The sequence below is a fragment of the Ascaphus truei genome, chromosome 19, assembly GCF_040206685.1.
Source record: "Ascaphus truei isolate aAscTru1 chromosome 19, aAscTru1.hap1, whole genome shotgun sequence".
NCBI classification, from domain to species: Eukaryota; Metazoa; Chordata; class Amphibia; order Anura; family Ascaphidae; genus Ascaphus; species Ascaphus truei.
In genome coordinates this window covers 3,979,000-3,995,933 of record NC_134501.1, presented here as the reverse complement: position 1 = coordinate 3,995,933, position 16,934 = coordinate 3,979,000, and positions in this window count along the sequence as shown.

Genomic DNA, 16,934 nt, shown 5'->3' with positions numbered 1-16,934 from the left:
TTTATATGTACTGCTGTGGATATATTTTTCCAATAAATTAATTTGATAAACTCTGGTTTCTATCTGGCAATATTGATCCCTGGTATAAGTCCTGGTCATCCCGTGACAGTCCTGTTGATAGAAGGCTCTTCTGCTACTGTGCACAAATGCACCCCCCGCATGCTTACAGTAATTAACTGATTATCGTTGTACTGTATATATAATAACAATATGGACACCAGCAAGCTGTTTTATTTGTGCGTTTTCAACATTGCATTCCTTCCCATTCAGAATGAAAACAATTAATGTGGATCTAAATAAAGAGCTTCCTGTACCGAGGTGCCTGAAGATAAAACATATGGATCACTAGTAATTAGTTTAAAATACACATTTATTAAAACAACAACACAAAGTAAAAAATAAATTACGTGTATAACATCAATTTGGTACCTGAACCTTTTCCTTCCCATTCAACTCTCGGAAGATTAGTGAACACTCGCATAAGGCTGCAATTAGAAAATCCGTTTCCTGGATTTTCGCGTATTTTAGCCGCACAATCGCAAATGGATTTGGGCGGTATCAATCCACGCGGATTCATAAAAACACACCATTGGATACAACCCGTTGGACGGATTCCTAAGAATCCCCCAACGGATTGCTGAATCCGCAGATTGGATTCTACAAATCCGTCCACGGGTTGCGGAATCCATGGAGGGTATTGGTGATAATAATGAAAAAATCCGCCAAACGCAAATCGCCCTTTTTGAGATTGATCCACTGCAATCCGCGGACCAAAGGAACCGGCCAATCCGCTGCGGATCCAAATTCGCCCATCTCTAGCAATGAGATCAGCGAGTGATCATGGCTATGAGATTGGCTAGGACTAGGTGCCACACATATATAGGACTAGGTCCCACACATATATAGGACTAGGTCCCACACATATATAGGACTAGGTCCCACACACATGTAGGACTAGGGCCCACACACATGTAGGACTAGGGCCCACATACATGTAGGTCTAGGGCCCACACACATGTAGGACTAGGGCCCACACATGTAGGACTGGGGCCCACACACATGTAGAACTAGGGCCCACACACATGTAGGACTAGGGCCCACACACATATAGGACTAGGGCCCACACACATATAGGATAAGGGCCCACACACATAAAGGACTAGGGCCCACACACATATATAGGACTAGGGCCCACACATGTAGGACTAGGGCCCACACACATAAAGGACTAGGGCCCACACACATATATAGGACTAGGGCCCACACATGTAGGACTAGGGCCCACACACATATAGGACTAGCGCCCACACACATATAGGACTAGAACCTACCCACATATAGGACTAGAACCTACACACATATAGGACTAGGGCCCCCACACATATAGGACTAGAACCTACACACATATAGGACTAGGGCCCACACACATATAGGACTAGAACCTACACACATATAGGACTAGGGCCCACACACATATAGGACTAGAACCTACACACATATAGGACTTCTATCTTCTTCTTTTCTGATAATTTGCTTCTAATTTAGAATCCTTCACTGAATAATCCATGAACAATAATGATGACTGTTTGCACTATAGAAACTGTGGTAGATATTCATGGGAAAGAATTGAATGAAATTCAGTTAATTATCACCAATTTTTGAACATTGACATTAAATTTCCATAATTAATATTTCACCCAATAGATACGGAAAAAATAGTGTATTTCCAATTGTCATAAAAAAGGATCCAATTTTAAAAGCAGTTACAGTATCTGGAAATAAAGCAAAGCTTTCAACATTTAACCCCGGAAGCCCATATCCCTTTATGATAAAACGTACACTTAGCTAATTTTTGACGTACCCTTTATTGGTATATCATAAATATAATACCAGAGTGTTTCTAAGGTATAATTAAAGGTTTACCTAGATTTATGAGACTTTATCATTATCAATAAGGTTAAAGAATTCTAAGGGGAGACATTTCAGCAGAGTTTAAGAGTGTATGAGGATTTTGCTCAGCAGTTTCTTCAGCACTGAGGATATTACTAAATCACTTTAGAACCCTCAGTAATACTTCAGTGCTATCCACTACAGTGGACATTACAAGATATGTAACATTTAACACAGTAGCCAACATAGACAACTTTAAAACATTAACCCCTACGCAGCTAAAGTGCTCTGCAAAACTCGATGTTGTATTAAAGCATTGGAAATTAATTCTACATTATTCACTTTAGACCAGATCTGTATCCCCGTATAAGTACATTAACAATTCCCTTCAGGAATCTTGGCGTTCCTGTATTTTCCTTATTAATATTTAGATTATATTTATAATTCAAGCACTCAAATAAAGAAGGTGGTTCTTGGAAGAGAAGCCTAGGTTATGATTCAATATTAGTTCAATATCAACAAATGAGACTTTTTGTAATACTCTAGCAGTTGTCCATCTCATTTTGTTTCATATTTCATAAATGGTACTTTCCTATAAGACACCCAGCCCATCTCTCCCTTGAAAAAAAATTGATTTTTCTTGGATCTGCTTCGGGTGTCTATTCACCCGTCAATGATTTTTTCCAGTTTTGGGTGACAAAAAGTCTGTATATTGAATATTGGCTCCTAATGCAGAAGGCCCAGATCCTTCCTATAGTCACCTTGGAAAGGTTACCCTTAGGTGGTACCCTGAGGTTGAGTTTGTGATGAGGGTAACTAGACATTTGTTATTTGTATGATTGTCGTGTGTGTTGCTATGTACATTAATAGCGCTATATAAATTAATACAGTACATACATACATACATACACTGCTGAAGGAGGAACTTGCAAATGGATTAAGACTACCCATTGCATATTATACCAGTGTATTTACAAGCATTTGGCTTTTCCAGGAGAAAGAAGGACAAAAGGTCAGATATATAGTGTGTGGTGCAGTTTTAATTAGAAAGATTTTCAGTATCAACAAGAGCATGTTGACTATCTCCAAAACAACTTGACAGTTCAGCTTGGCGAAACGGCCTAATAAAGTTCTAGATGTGGCAATGGATCAGTGATCATCAGACTGAATCCTGCGTAACTCAGAACTTTGCATTTTAATTGAACATAGCAGGATAACGGACATTTCAGCCACATCTAGTCTACATTTTACCACTCCATTATGAGATTCTATTTTAATTACAGTCTATCTTTACTCTCCTGGTAAAGAAATGACTTGTCCTCTACCTTGCGATGCTCGTATTTAAAAAAAATCAAAACACTCCATATATGTGACAGTATTAAACCGTAAAGGTAATTCTATAACAAAGGGAATAGTTGCTCTAATTTCATATCTGTTAAAAAAACAATACCCCTGAAGCTCAGTGTGTTAAATGCTGTTAAGTGGTTCAGATCTATTCTATTCTGCTTACTGCAAACCACATAGATATCAGGCTGTAGAAAGTCATATGTCCGGTCCTGACATCTCTTACCTTAATGAGCAGGGAAAGAGGATAACTAGGATTTTCACTTGGTATTCAGAATAACAGTTCATTATATAAGTTCTACATATAGTTAAATTAGTAGCTTAGTTGACAAGAAGGTGACATAGCTTGACTTATTTTTTTTTTAATTGCTTAACTTCATCACTCTGCTTAACAGAATGTTAAAGTATTTATAGAATAATATGATACAGCCAATGTGATCTACAATTAAGGAAAAAGTGGTCAAACAAAATGACATAATCAAGCTGTTTCAAAATTAAATGACCTGCCATTACCAATAAACCACTACGCATGCGTGCTAATTTATTTGGAATTTGAGGCATTGGGCTGAATGAGGAAAGAACATGCAAAGATTTGGTGCCAAAAATAAACAAAGGTCTTTTTCTAGCATCAGTTCAAAATGAATGAATCGAAAATGACCAAACGTTCATGTATAGCAAAGAAAACCTGTTGCTCACATCTAGAGTACTACAAACGTCATTTCCCCGCACAGTATAAAAATACCACTTGCGAGCACATTCGTATGTCTCCGACAGGTCTGCAACCCTGCCTTTCCCCATTATCTCTTAGCATATGCTGCTTCTACTGCCGCCAGGGATTCTGGGTAATGACATGTGTGGCAGTGTGGCAACTTTTGCTTCTTGTCCATTTTAACATGGATCCCTATAAGTGTATGCCTGCCGTATTACCCAGCTTTTCAGCACAGCCTGGGTTAGAGACCTGGGTTTTCGAGGTTGGGTACTGGCTGTTTCACAGTACAGTAATGCAGGGGGGCTCAACTCCAGTTCTCATATCCCCCAACCGGTCAGGTGTTAAGGATATCCCAGCTTCAGCACAGGTGGCTCAATCAGCCACTGGGGACTGTAGTTGAGTACCACTAATCTATCTGTTTTTGTGTGTGCTTACATACACATTCCCTTTGAAATTCACCCCCAAGGAATCGTGTGTGTTCATTTACAGTATTGCTCAGAGTTACTAAGCAGCGTTAAATACGTGAAAATAACGTTATATTAACCAAAACAGGCACTGCTGTTATTTTCCTTGTGCAAACTCCACATTTACTAAACCAATTCTAACTGGTCCAGCCTGAGATAGCTTAGTGAGACGTGTAGAGCCATTAGAGCAGTTTCAGCTGCGGCATTACCATGGAGATGGCGGTCGGAGTCCAGGAAGAAAGGAACGAGCAAGGAGAGTGAGAGCGACCTCCATCACGGCTCTATCTAAAGCAGAATGGGAATTCCCATTGATGTGTCTTTATTTATATCAATTGTGAGTGCACATACTGTATACTCTGTTTTTAATCTTTTCCTTGTAATAAATGGTGCTGCACCATGGTTTGTTCCATATAGTTAGGGTGACCAGATCTCCCAGTTTAGCCAGGACAGTCCCAGTTTTTACGCCTTTGTCCCGACTTTTTTGGTCACTGTGCCAGTTTTTATCGACTCTGGCTGCGCATGCGGGATGAGCAAGTACCCATCGCACACAAGCACCCATCGCACACGAGCGCCCGACAAGTGTCCATGGCGATGCGGGGCTGGCAAACGCCCGTCATGCATGCGCGGTTGGTGCTTGCCGTTCGCGCATGTGTGAAATTTGTCCCGGTTTTTCTCGGGACAATTGTGGTCACCCCACATATAGTACTTCCAGGTCACACTACATATAGTACTTCCAGGTCAGACTACAAATAGTACTTCCAGATCACACAAGCATTCTGGGAATTCATCCTGGAGGAACAAGCACTTTCGCCACTGGGATTACCCACAAAGCAACATTTTTATGGACTTTAAACCTCTGTATTTAGACTTTATCTAGATTTGATACACCTCTATTTTCAGAGCACAGTTTTTTTTTCATATGCAGCTTTCAACTCCTGTAATTTAACTCATTTAAATATGGTTAACAGGAGCGAGACATTTGCATTAAGATGGCAGTGCATTGCGAAAACAAACTTCAGGGCTAGTGTACGAAATGATAATACAAATTATGTTTATTAATTAGTCATATAAAAGGAGGCACAAAAAACCCCAACGCGTTTCTGACCCAAACATGCGCTTTATCAATTAAATGTGGTTTACAGGAGGATTTTTTCGTAGCGAGGATGTGCGCTAACTGTGGTTAGCATGTGTATATGCAAACAGCTGTCATGCTACCTGAGGACTATTTTACGTCTAATTCATATTTATTATTATTTTTGCATTTAAATATTGAAGTGGTTAATCTGGTACATGTATGGTTCTCTGGGCAATGTATATAGTTATTGATAGTGGGCGATGATACTGATAAAGTTTTCTATTTTCCTGACTTTGCGATAATCATTATCGATGAATTATTCATAATTTTGGGAATTCCTGAATGCTTTTACAATAGAAAACAAATGTATATTTCTCCGGGATCAATAAATCAACTGTTACTGTGTAACGCTAGGGCGTCTTCACCTAAAAAAGATTGCGTTATTTCCCAGCATTGCTTAACGCAATGTTATTTGCATTAGTAAATCCAGTGTTACTTAACATGAGTGAGGACTTAGCTTAATGCCACATTAAGCTACATTATTGTAAATCCTAAACTAAATGAAAAACCTGTCACCAAATATATTCTATTGATTTAGTGTCTTGTTGTAGCGTCCAAAGGGTCTAACCAATTGAAATGACTTAATCACCGCGGGTTTCTCTGGAGTATCTGAGTTAGTATTTAGTTTATTATAAAGTGAAAGATACCCTCCCCCTCCTGGAAGCAACCATCTTAAATGTGAGCCAATAACCTAATTAAAAAAAATTATTCTATGGGTTTTAAATGATGTAAGTAAAACATTTTAACTGGTCAATGTATTCAGCCCGCTGTGAAACAAATCATTCATTATGCCCCGGAATAGAAATTCAACTACTGAAAAAATAACATTACTGAATAATACTACACTAACTTAATTTGAAGCCTGTGAAGAGCATGAGAAAGAACACAGTGTGTAGCTATAATATGTTTGATAGCATAAGTACCACATAATATGGTAGTTGCTATGTTAACTATGCATTTTTATTGACTAACAGAGTAAATAGGCATGTAGAACATGAATAAATCGTCAACACATAATTTACTGATGTCCTAGGGCTGGCGTACATTTCACACTCTACTTTTCATGAATTACTCAGTATGTTTGTTTGCCTTAAAATATGTGAAACTGACATTACAAGACTCCCCTTATAATGTGATTTGCTCCCTTTTCCCATTGGCAGCTAGCACAGGCAGTAATGAGACAGTAGGTGGAGGTGTAAGAAGGATTAATAGATTGTTCTTAAACCCCTGAAGGAACAGGTTTAAAAGCATTGCTGGTTTAATACAGTAACTAGAGCAGGAGCGGTCAACTCCAGTCCTCAAGGGGCCACCAACAGGTCAGGTTTTAAGGATACCCCTGCTTCAGCACAGGTGGCTAAATCAGTGGCTGATGTGGAGCCAACTGTGCTGAGGATATCCTTAAAACCTGACCCGTTGGGGGATATGAGAACTGGAGTTGAGCCCCCTGCATTATTGTACTGTGAAATAGCCAGTACCCAACCTCGAAACCCAGGTCTCTAACCCAGGCTGTGCTGAAAACCCCGGGTAATGCGGCAGCCAAACGCTAATAGGGGGTCCATGTTAAAATGGACAAGAAGCAAAAGGTGACACATTGCGAGTGCTCATTTGCATGTCATTTCTCAGAATCCCAGGCTGTAGTGCATTGAGCCACTGATTGAGCCAACTGTGCTGAAGCAGGGATATCATTAAAACCTGACCTGTTGGTGGCCCTTGAGGACTGGAGTTGGGTACCCCTCAACTAGAGCAATGTGTTGCTGACACCTCTGGCAGCAGAGGGGTTAAATAAGTGTAGCCGAGTCCCCCTACCCTGCCTCAGGTGCAGGGGAGCTGTTTAATGGTTCCACGGAGACCTGCGTCATCGGGAGGTGGGGCAGCCATTTTGTGGGTTGCGCAAGCGCAGAGCAGTGAGGCGCGCATGCGCAGAGTCAGGAGTGTGTCGGCCATCTTACGTTCGCTCCGCACACTACATGTCCCAGAATCCCTAGAGGGAGGGACTGCCCACGTGGCGTTGCCCCAGTCAATGGCATTCGCGCAGGAGGGAAAAACAGGATATCATCCGCATGCAGGGAGCACGCGAGTAAGTCTGGACGGAGGAGCCAAAGGAGAAGGTAGTGTCCAGGGAGCAGTGCTTCCTGGGATAGGCCTAGACCTTGCCCCTAAGCCCCAGTTAGGCCCTGAGACACCAGTAGAGGAGTGTTGCAGGGAAGGCCCCAGAGAGGGCTCTTCCCCTTATTGTTATTTCTGCACTGGTGACCGGACGGCCACGCGGTGCCCTGCGGCCTGGGACCAGGTCACAGGACCCTGAGACATTGTGTGAGACCCTCCGGCTGGAGCTCGCACTGCGAGGAGGATCAGGACCCTTTAGAAGAGAGGGGATTTGTGTTGGAGGCCCCGCTAAGTGGGACCCGTTCCAACTCACTCCGCCAAGCAGCACCTGGGTACTGGAGTACCCAGGCAGGTACCCAACGTGCACCTACATCTACAGGGGGTAGTGCTACCTCACAATTGGGTGAGAATTGCTGGGAAAGGACGCAAGGTGTATTGGTGCCACGGCTCCCTCAGTACAGTGTCGGAAAGGTTAGGAAGAGATTCCGTAAAGTATTATATGAATCTAATTAAGACATTAGCAATGCTAAGGAAAAATGGAGATGTTAACTCCAAAAATGTGTATATTGTTGCAATTTGACCAAAAATGTACTAATTTATGGAGATAATATCTCAATTTTTCCATAGCACTGCTTCATGTATCTGGGCCTAGGACACATAATTTGTGGTGTTATTACTGTTTATCAGCACCGGCTGCTGCTTTAAATATTTATCTTGTGTTTGGATTAAGAAGTAAAGAGTGACACAGTGCTCATTTGCATGTCATTACCCAGAATCCCTGGCTGCAGTGGAAGCTCTGTATGCTAAGCGATAATGGGAAAAGACTGGGTTGCAGACCTGGCTGAGATATGCGAATGCAAGACACATGATATTTTTATTTACTGTACAGTGTACACGGTACGGGGGTGGGGAGGGATTTTTGTCACTTTTTTAAGCCAACATGTCTATATTGTGTTTGTAATTCTGAAAATGTTACTGTCTGGTTTTTATTTATAACGGAGTGTGAATGAGAGTCAGATTAATAACCTTGTTTATAATACTCCAGTAATAAGGTAAACAGAATTATTCACACTCCTTCCCTGGCTGGGTACGAGGGAATAAGTAAGGCAATAGGATAAGGAAAGAGATAAAGGGAACTCTAACCTTCTAAGATTGCTTTCCTTTTTAAGTTTTATATTTTTAAAGGCCACTATCAACTCATTTCATCCTAATAAATATGCGGCATCACTTTCACCTGCCATGTTCGACTAGACAATCACTGGGTTACTGGGTTATAAAGGTCAAGAAAGTTCTAATATAGAATGTACTCATGCACACATACACAGTGCTATACATACCTTCAGTGGTATAATTACACATACACATACGGGCCAAAGGGACCAAACTGACTCGTTCTGCAGCTGCACACACACAAACTGCCAGCACAGATTTGCCGGTCTATCCAGCAACTAAAAAATGCCACTTGTGAGCACATTCACACGTCCCAGCCAGGTCTGCCACCCTGATGTCTCCCATTATCTCTTAGCATACAGTGCTTTCACTGCAGCGAGGGATTCTGGGGAATGACATGCAAATGAGCACAGTGTTACCTTTTGCTTCTTGTCCATTTTAACATGGGCCCCTAAAAGCTTGTGCCTGCGGCATTACCCAGCTTTTCTGCACCGCCTGGGTTAAAGAAGTGCAGAGCCAGTAACCCTGCTCACAGACAGCTCGACCTTTGGGTCTTATCAGTGTGATTTCAGAAGCTGACAGAGTGAATCAAGTGAGCAAAGGCACCGACTCTGCAAACAATGACGCTGACTTTGCATCAGGTGGAGCATGGTTCAAATCCCGCTGTCAGCTCCGTGTGACCTTGGGAAAGTCACGGTCTCCCTGTGCCTCAGGCACCAACACTCTAATGCAAGCTCTATGGGGCAGGTGCTCATTCTGCCAGCAACATTCTATGTACAGAGCCGTGTACATGGTCAGAGCTATATGAATTGACCAGTCTGAACCTTGAGAGCTACCCGAGGCTAGGACACACCAAGGATTTCCCCAGGGTAAGCCCAAGCCTGAAGGGGTATCCAAAGAGGCTAGTTCAGACCGTTGAATCTCACTTGCTAGATTGAAAAAGAGCAGTAGCCAAGATAGTCAAATTAAGTCAAATTAAGGGGTGGAAGATCAGACCGCCTTAAAAACTGTGGCTGCATAGATCATCTAGAACAGGAGTGACCAACTCCAGTCCTCAAGGGCCACCAACAGGTCAGGTTTTAAGGATACCCCTGCTTCAGCACAAGTGGCTCAATTCAGTGCAATTTGTCTGGAAGGTGAAATCTACTATAACTAACCTCTGTTTTGTTATGCAGGATAGAAACTGCGTAGGTTTAAAATTGCACTATTTGCAGGTGCGAGGACCCGCCAGTCCCTGAGTTACTGACTGGGGAAGTTACCGGTATTACTTCCGGATTTTGAGAGAGGATATAAATGAACGTCCAATAGAAAACCAACAACCGATGAGGTTGCAGCTTCCTATTGGACGGAGATTTGGCAGCCATCTTCTTTCACCTGAGAGAGATTTCATCCTCGCGGTAATACTCTTGGGTACCGGGTGATCCCCGGAGTTGAAAATAGCGGTGTTTGACTCAGGGGGATCACCTCGGTTTAAAAAATAGGGGCGAAAAATAAAAATGAGTAGGAGAAACGACTCCTTTAATGCTGTGAACATTTGTTTCATTTGTGTTGCAGATTGTTTCACATGGTGGAAAATGTCCCCACACTGTATTCATTTTAAGATCCAGTGTATTCTAACAAAATAATGGCATAAGGTTTGCTTCTTTGCTTTTGCCAGTTGATGATGCCACGGGGAAATACTACCTAATGAATCGTGCATTAAAGTTTCCCTGATGCAAAAGTAATGGGGCCTTTTAATTTAAAAATCTTGTGCTATATTATACACCAGTGTTGCACAAAAGAATCTTTGACACCTCACTGTTATCATTTAAAATGGAAATCTGTTCTGTTTGACTGTTACATTATTCTTATTTTTAAACTACTAGTGCAGTGGCTTCCAAACTTATTTTGGTTAAGGAAACCTAAGTGAAATTCTGAGGAACCCCCAACCCTCTCTAATAGCGCGTCTGAGATCAGATGCATTGTAAGGAACCCCGACCCTCTCTAATAGCGTGTCTGAGATCAGATGCATTGTAAGGAACCCCAACCCTCTCTAATAGCGCGTCTGAGATCAGATGCATTGTAAGGAACCCCAACCCTCTCTAATAGCGCACCTGAGATCAGATGCATTGTAAGGATCCCCAACCCTCTCTAATAGCGCGTCTGAGATCAGATGAATTGTAAGGAACCCCAACCCTCTCTAATAGCGCGTCTGAGATCAGATGCTTTGTAAGGAACCCCAACCCTCTCTAATAGCGCGTCTGAGATCAGATGCATTGTAAGGAACCACAACCCTCTCTAATAGCGCGTCTGAGATCAGATGCATTGTAAGGATCCCCAAACCTCTCTAATAGCGCATCTGAGATCAGATGCATTGTAAGGATCCCCAACCCCCAGATGCATTGTAAGGAACCCCAACACTCTCTAATAGCGCACCTGAGATCAGATGCATTGTAAGGATCCCCAACCCTATCTAATAGCGTGTCTGAGATCAGATACATTGTAAGGAACCCCAACCCTTTCTAATAGCGCGTCTGAGATCAGATGCATTGTAAGGAACCCCAAACCTCTCTAATAGCGCGTCTGAGATCAGATGCATTGTAAGGAACCCCAACCCTCTCTAATAGCGCGTCTGAGATCAGATGCATTGTAAGGAACCCCAACCCTCTCTAATAGTGCGTCTGAGATCAGATGCATTGTAAGGAACCCCAACCCTCTCTAATAGCGCGTCTGAGATCAGATGCATTGTATGGATCCCCAACCCCCAGATGCATTGTAAGGAACCCCAACCCTCTCTAATAGCGCACCTGAGATCAGATGCATTGTAAGGATCCCCAACCCTCTCTAATAGCGTGTCTGAGATCAGATACATTGTAAGGAACCCCAAGCCTCTCTAATAGCGCGTCTGAGATCAGATCCATTGTAAGGAACCCCAACCCTCTCTAATACCACATCTAAGATCAGATGCATTGTAAGAAACCCCAACCTTCTCTATTAGCGCGTCTGAGATCAGATGCATTGTAAGGAAACCCAACCCTCTCTAATAGCACATCTGAGATCAGATGCATTGTAAGGATCCCCTACCCTCTCTAATAGCGCGTCTGAGATCAGATGCCTTGTAAATTCTTCTGTATTTGATGTAGGTGACATAGCTTGACTTATTTTTTTTAATTGCTTAACTTCATCACTCTGCTTAACAGAATGTTAAAGTATTTATAGAATAATATGATACAGCCAATGTGATCTACAATGAAGGAAAAAGTGGTCAAACAAAATGACATAATCAAGCTGTTTCAAAATTAAATGACCTGCCATTACCAATAAACCACTACGCATGTGTGCTAATTTATTTGGAATTTGAGGCTTTGGGCTGAATGAGGAAAGAACATGCAAAGATTTGGTTCCAAAAATAAACAAAGGTCTTTTTCTAGCATCAGTTCAAAATGAATGAATCTAAAATGACCAAACGTTCATGTATACCGAAGAAAACCTGTTGCTCACATCTAGAGTACTACAAACGTCATTTCCCCGCACAGTATATAAAAATACCACTTGCGAGCACATTCGTATGTTTCCGACAGGTCTGCAACCCTGCCTTTCCCCATTATCTCTTAGCATATGCTGCTTCCTCTGCAGCCAAGGATTCTGGGTAATGACATGTGTGGCACCTTTTGCTTCTTGTCCATTTTAACATGGATCCCTGTAAGTGTATGCCTGCTGTATTACCCAGCTTTTCAGCACAGCCTGGGTTACAGACCTGGGTTTCGAGGTTGGGTACTGGCTGTTTCACAGTACAGTACTGCAGGGGAACTCAACTCCAGTTCTGCAGTGTTAAACTATCACTCATAGAGCTACCCATACTGTATGTAATGACGTATTGAAGTATTGGTTACATTGTATTATATATATATATATATATATATATTTATACACAGAAACAAGTCCCAGATTGCGATATATACAGAAACAAGTCCCAGATTGTGATAAATACAGAAATAAGTCCCAGATTGTGCAGACTTCTTACTGCATTGGATGTTAGTGATGTCTTAAAAAGGCAGATAACCCCTTTGCAGTGTGTGTCTTCGGGGCCGCCGAGAGGGGGGGACAGATGGTAGAGGTGTCCCGGGTGGTGGGAGTAAGAGTGAGACGCAGGGGAGAGAAATACATGCGAGGTGAGAGGGGGAGAGTGATCGGGGGTGAGTGAGGAAGAGGGAGTGAGACAGAGGGGAGAGAAATACATGAAAAGAGGGTGGTAAATAGAGGGGACTAGTGAGGTGTAAAATGTGGTGGGGAGTTGCAATACCGCATGGGCGGGGAGGGGAGGGGGTGTACATAACTCTAGTCCTGGGCCCCGGGAGATCTGTCTGTGGTCCTGTTTGGGTGCTCTGTTCACCCACAAGCGAAATCCAGCTGGTTCTCCAATAGAAATGAAAACAAATAGTCACAGAGTACCGAGGGGAGGTATAAAAACTATATAATAAAGGATACAGAGTCCGCGTAAGTCTGTGGATGTTCTCCAGCAAGGACTTGGTGCATTGGGTCCCCGGATCAAAAAAACACTGCTCTGAACATGACAGGAGCATCTAAGAGTGACAACGTATGATGCTCAATGATGATACCTCAACGCGTTTCGCACATAAGAGTGCTTCATCGGGGTGTAGCGTTACTGAGACAGACGGTCCTTTTTAACCCATTCTGTTTAATTGAAGCCCATTGGTCATTCCTTAACCCTAAATATACATATTATACATTTAAACATTTAATTTACAAAATATACAAGTACAAATACAAAATAGATCCTGAATAATTTGTGTTACACACCAGTATGCAAAGTTGCAGATATTACATGCTTGTGATATTTGAAAGATAAGGGATCATTACTAAGTACTTGATTAGATGCAATTGTTTTTAATTATGTCATGAGAAGGCGGTAAATACTGTAATGTGCACTTCTGACTCAATCTTCATAGTCCTTGAAAAAGTACCAAACTGGTGCGGAACGAGTAGGAGGTCCTTTTTGGACTTTTTTAAAAAACTTTTTGAATAAAGACCCAATAAAGCTATCTTTATATTTTTCTACAAATCGGGTTCCCGTGCTATTTTCTGCTCACTTTTGCTCTGTATTTTTCCTTTTCTTCATGCATTTCACCTACAACTGCCTTTCCCTAACGTTTAGCTAAAAATCATTACTGTGTTCCCAAATATTGCTGTGCGGTGGACCCTATTAAACAGTTACTGAGCACCAATGATCCTGAATATTACCGCAGGTGACACATGTACTGTAGTAATATGGAAGAGTCTGGAGGGAGTTGTCATTGAGCAATAACTAAACAAATTGGTTTACATCAATTAACAGTCCTAATGTCTTACTTAGATTCATATCCATGCTGATCATCCTTTTTTTTTTTTGCATTTTAATATTTTTTTATTTGCCTTAACAGATCTCTTCTCTCCCTTTCAGATGCTGTTTTTATTCCCGATACTCTGTTCAGTAGATAAAAGCGTTTGAAATATAAGGTGTCTGGGAGCTTAAAATGGAGTTCTCCTCCGCGTAACCTCCGGCACAAGAGATAAAGAAAATCATTATCGTTACCGCTGGAAAAAAAAAATCAGGACTTATCAGGGGCAATATACTCACAATATATGAGTTAAACTCATATAGGCTTCTAGAGGGGCTTGCTGCTTGAATATACAACTGCTCAGCTATATTCACACTTATTAACAACAGTTCACTTAGATCAATAGAATGCACTAATTCATAGTGGTTCCAGTTTCTTCATAGAACGCCAATGCACAATGCCTCAACTAGATTCATCTAACCATAATGCACTAATGATTAAAGCATCAGATGACCAGATGTTCACACTAGACAAAGATCTCAAAGTGAGACATAAAGGTAGTTCTTTGTGAACAGATACCATGTAAATAAGTAGGAGGTGAGTGAGAGGTCACAGCCATGATACTGCATCTTCAATGGCAAAGGACTTTTTTTTTTCTCAACAGCAGAATGTTTTTCAGACATGTGTAGACATGTACGTTATTTAATAAGCTGTTTGTTTAATTTATAATCTATGGAAATTCTACAGCCATTATCAGACACGTCCCTTACTGAAATATGTGAACTCTTTAATCTGATGAACATCAAATCAAGTACAATTTTTGTTGGCTGATTTTCAAATTGTGCAATTAAACTATTAGCATCTTATACAACGTTTTACTTAACAATTTGGGTGCCCATACGTCATGGGGTCTGGCCCTCCAGGGGTCTCATGAGATTGTGGCTATGTCATAGCCAAGTAGTGCTTGTTTTTCAGGGTAGATCTCCGTAGGAAAGCCGGACACGATGGGCAGTGCAGGGAAATGGAAGAGGACTCCTTCTCTGATTCCAGGTTAAGGACCGGCATGGTCACATGACTGAGCTCTGCAGGACCGTCAGTATTTGTTGGGGAGGGCGAGGAGTGGGGGTAAGTTGGGGAAAAGATAATCAATGCAGTGTTCTTTATTTCCATTTCATTTCTCCATTTTTAATTACACAAAAGTATTTCATATCTAAAGACCCCACTTAGTACTTTTAGTACAAATGTAGACTCTGCGTTTAACATCTCTATTTTTCATATTTTGTTTGTAATATAATGACAGGGACATTCGCACATTAGTTGACTTGATACTGTAAAACAGCAAAGTTTCCCAACTTGATTTTCCCGGAGCGGGGGAAACACGGACCTCGGCGATTCACGGAGCAGCTCCGATTCAGACATAAGATAATAATAATCATTATTAAAGAATTTACAAAAATAAAGAAAATAACAAATGACCCCCCAACCCGCAAAAAAACAGCAGTTTATTTTTACGTCTGCAATTTGGACAAGTTTAGTTCCTGATAGCCTGTTTCTATATAAATGGTAGGCCGCCTGTTTCTATATAAATGGTAGGCCGCCTGTTTCTATATAAATGGTAGGCCGCCTGTTTCTATATAAATGGTAGGCCGCCTGTTTCTATATAAATGGTAGGCCGCCTGTTTCTATATAAATGGTAGGCCGCCTGTTTCTATATAAATGGTAGGCCGCCTGTTTCTATATAAATGGTAGGCCGCCTGTTTCTATATAAATGGTAGGCCGTCTGTTTCTATATAAATGGTAGGCCGCCTGTTTCTATATAAATGGTAGGCCGCCTGTTTCTATATAAATGGTAGGCCGCCTGTTTCTATATAAATGGTAGGCCGCCTGTTTCTATATAAATGGTAGGCCGCATGTTTCTATATAAATGGTAGACCAGTACCATTTACCATTTCACTTGGCATATTCGTAAAGATATTTCATGACTTAAGAAAAGACTAATTACATGTAAGTGGAATTTGTAAGTAATATGTTGTCCCAACAAAGATGAAGAATTGCACTTCCCGGGATGTAGGAGTGACGAAGAAACTTAATTCTAGGTCTTTGAACTTTTTCCATAATCTCAGATCAGCATGATCTGTGTTTTATCATTCAGCTTTAATACCTTACTGTAGTATAACTGTTGTTTTGAAGAATGAACCACTCATTGCATTTTTGTTAGAACAGTTTCAAAGTAATTTAATATCTACTGATATTTACAATTGCGTAACTATTTCTCTGTGTTCTACACATACAGTGAGATACTGTATCAATAGGGTTGATAATTTAGAATGGTTAAACAATGTGTACTAAAGTCTACACAAGTGCAATTTCTTACCAAAAATATCTTATTGGATTTCTAACAAAAACCTGTGCCTCTGACTTACACGGAAAGTTGCTCAGAGTCCTTGTCCTTCCATAACATTCTGTAGCCTCACCGCGGGTCTTTTTTGCAAGAAACATGTACGGTTATAAAACACCCGGTGAGGTTTTGAGCGCTCTGTAAACACTATTACAGCTATGAAGAACTTTCCTAAAATGTATTACCACCTGTACCATACAGTATCCATAAGACAGTATTCATGTACAAGAAAGAGGTCACTACCATGTTGAAAGATCTGTTAATATTACATCTGTGAAGAAGTCTATTGTTGTTCCATTAAAAAGTATTGCAGCTTACTGCAAATCATAACTCCTCCAGGTCCAATACAGTTACTAGAAATGTACTATTTTTCTCATGTGCTATAAAAATCTTACCTGTA